This window comes from Pelobates fuscus, chromosome 5, assembly GCF_036172605.1.
Source record: "Pelobates fuscus isolate aPelFus1 chromosome 5, aPelFus1.pri, whole genome shotgun sequence".
NCBI classification, from domain to species: domain Eukaryota; kingdom Metazoa; phylum Chordata; class Amphibia; order Anura; family Pelobatidae; genus Pelobates; species Pelobates fuscus.
The window spans coordinates 293,185,092-293,188,199 of NC_086321.1; positions in this window are offsets into that span (position 1 = coordinate 293,185,092).

The following is a 3,108-nucleotide window of genomic DNA, read 5'->3' on the forward strand; positions in this document are numbered from 1 at the left end:
GAACAATATAAACAGGACCACCAGCAGAATGTGATCATACCTACTGACCTTGCACAGGATGGAGAGTAATGCCTACCACAAACTTAAATTTGTACCCTATAAACTGGTACATAGGTAAAATAGGACACTTTAGTAAACTAATAGATTAAATTTTAACATAGATAATGAATGTTATTTTACAAATATTTGATAAAAGGTCCTTATATATATCCTGCTTTATTGCCAGTAAATGACCTTGTTAGTTATGGGAAACAGGTGATATATCTAAAAAATTGTTCACTTAATCCCATTAAAACATTCTAATTAAAACCAGTGAGTTTTCCATAGGTGCCCCTGTGGGGGTTCGAACTTGCATATAGCTAGAATAGCTGTCTGTTAGCTTTGCAGGCAAAGCAGCCTGTCACCTAAGCCAACTCTCCAGCTGTCCGATTTCCTGAGACTGAGAGGAGGGGGGGGGTCCCCGAGGGGGGGTCCCCCAACTCCGTTGCGGCGATCGGGTGATTCCCGAACCGCCGAGAGTAAGGAGAGGCGGCCGTCGCGGGTCTCGCGAACCGCGAGAACCAAGATGGCCGCCGGCCGCGCGAGTGAGAGCTACCCGTTCGCGGCTGCGAGCGGGAAGGGAAAAAGGGCGGCAAACAAAATATTCTAACCCCGGCTACCCTCCACCCGTCCCCACCCAGCCCCCTGTGTCAATAAGGGCAGGTCCACGTGGCGAACGCGGCACGAACAGCCGTGACGCCCGCTGACCGTCAGCCCGAAAAAAAGCAAAGTAATAGAGGCACAGAAAACAAACAGGGTGACTGATGTAAGTGAAAAACAGGAGGGGGACAGTGATAGGTAGATAGGGGTGAATAAGGAAAAACCAGTAAGAATACAATAATAAAAAGAAGAAAAACAGCAATGATACAATAATAAAAATAAGATAAACAGTAATAATACAATAAAAAGACAATATGAGTACATAAACCAGAGAGGTAAAATTACTCTGACCTGTTGATGGCTGGAGCAGCAAAGAAAGAGGGAGTGATGTCATAGACAGGGCCTTTTATGGGCACCATATCTTTTCTCTGATTGGTTGTTACTGTTTCTATGCTGCTGGAGTTTTCAGTAAAGAAAGATATGCAAATATGAAGCCTCCTGTCATGTGGTAAAATTGTACATTGAGACTACATAAATATTCTTGCAGTAGACATAATTCATCCCTCCATTTACACACTGTTTTTCACTACACTCAAATATATCCTTGAATTCACACCTGTTGATATTCTACAAACACACATGCATTCATACTGGCACAATAAGCAGAAACGACCATTCACAATGATTTTAAATGCTCAAATGCAAACATGCATTGATAATCATATGCATCAAAAGTAATACACAACATTATATTAGTTATATTTAAAATTTAATCAAATAAATATATATATATTAGCTTTCAGAGGGCCAAGGACCTTATTTTGCCCGGGGTCCCAAATGGCTGACAGTCCGTCCCTGCCTGTGGTTGGTTAGAATGGGAGGCTTTAGACAAGAGATCTGCAGCTTTTGCAAGCTGTTTCTTGATGTAAGTGTCCGCTATTAAATTTAAATTGTTGTTCCGCACTGATGTCACCAGAGTCGTTGTCCTGGAACTTGTACAAACAAGTAGTCCCTCCTTCCGCTAGATCCGGCGGCAAAAGCTCTCTGTGACACAGCGAGGAACGCTATAAAATGTTATAGGGATTAATTGCATTCATGCCGTTAACTTAAAGATATGTTGTATATTATTCAATGTTTGTATATGAAGCACTGTAGTTCGAAACTCTGTACATATGAGTTGTATGCCATTAAGGCGATTCATGTAATTTCGATGTGTGTATGCAAGTAACTAAACTCTAATGTATAACTCTGTTTATAATCCTTTCAGTGAAACTCTGTAAGCGAATGTGTTTTGTATTCCATGTCATTTATAGTTTTCACGGTGCTAAAGATATTGACGTTGGTGGTGTTCAGAACATTCCTGAACAGTTCTATGCAAAGAATAAAATACTGCACCCGTCAAAAGCTCTCTTCTCCCTTCTTTATTGATGCCAAAGGGCTGCTACACTTGATATACCCCCAATCAAAAGACGCATGATTAAATGCATGCATTATTTAACCTGGAGTATATCTTATTCATTTGGGCAGTGGAGTGTCCCTTTTAATGTGTATATGGTGCCTACATTGTTCTTTTGAATGGGCCCAGCAATTCATTAAAATGCCCAAAATAGGCACTATAACCATTTCTTCTCAGTGAATAGCTTATTGTGCCCGCAGTTCCCTGGCACTGTTGTTCCTTTAATTGTTAAACCATTTTAGAGCAGTTTAACACTGAATGAAGGTCCCTGACTCAATACAGCAATGCACAACAGAGGTATCGACAGGAATTACACCTTTCTTTAAAGAAAAACTCCAAGCACCATAACCACTACAGCTTGCTATAGTGCTTATGATGCCAGATGTGCCCTTGTGCCCTCCCATTGTTAGGCATCAATTTTTTGGGAATTTGTTTCACCCTTTTAGGTGGGATCTGTCTGATGTGCAAATGGTTTAGGCTCTCTCTGTAATAGCACTAGCTAAACTAAAACCAGCTTGAGATTGGAGTGGAAACCCACTGAAGGGCAAACTATTTGAGCTGTTATCCATTCTCAGTATTCTCTTGCACAATATTTAATGCCATTTACAATTTTTTCCGACTATAATGAAACTTTTTGTTCAAGTTACAAGTATACTGTAAAAAGCTTGGACATGAAGCAGAACAATATTTTCATCTATAATTTATTTCAATAAAGTGTATTCAACAACTACAGGATACATTGAAAGTGATGCACATAATTAACTATGGGATGTGCAGTATAGAAAATAATAAAAGGGAATTCTGTCTACATTCATCCATAGATAATACTCGAAATGCAGAGTAAAGGGATTAACTTTAGACAGGATTTTCAGGCTAATCATTTAACTGACACTCTTCAATTAAAGACAAAAGTGGTTCTAAGAGTGAAACTACTGTATTTAACCCTTTAAGGACCAAACCTCTGGAATAAAAGGGAGTCATGACATGTCACATGTGTCCTTAAGGGGTTAAAA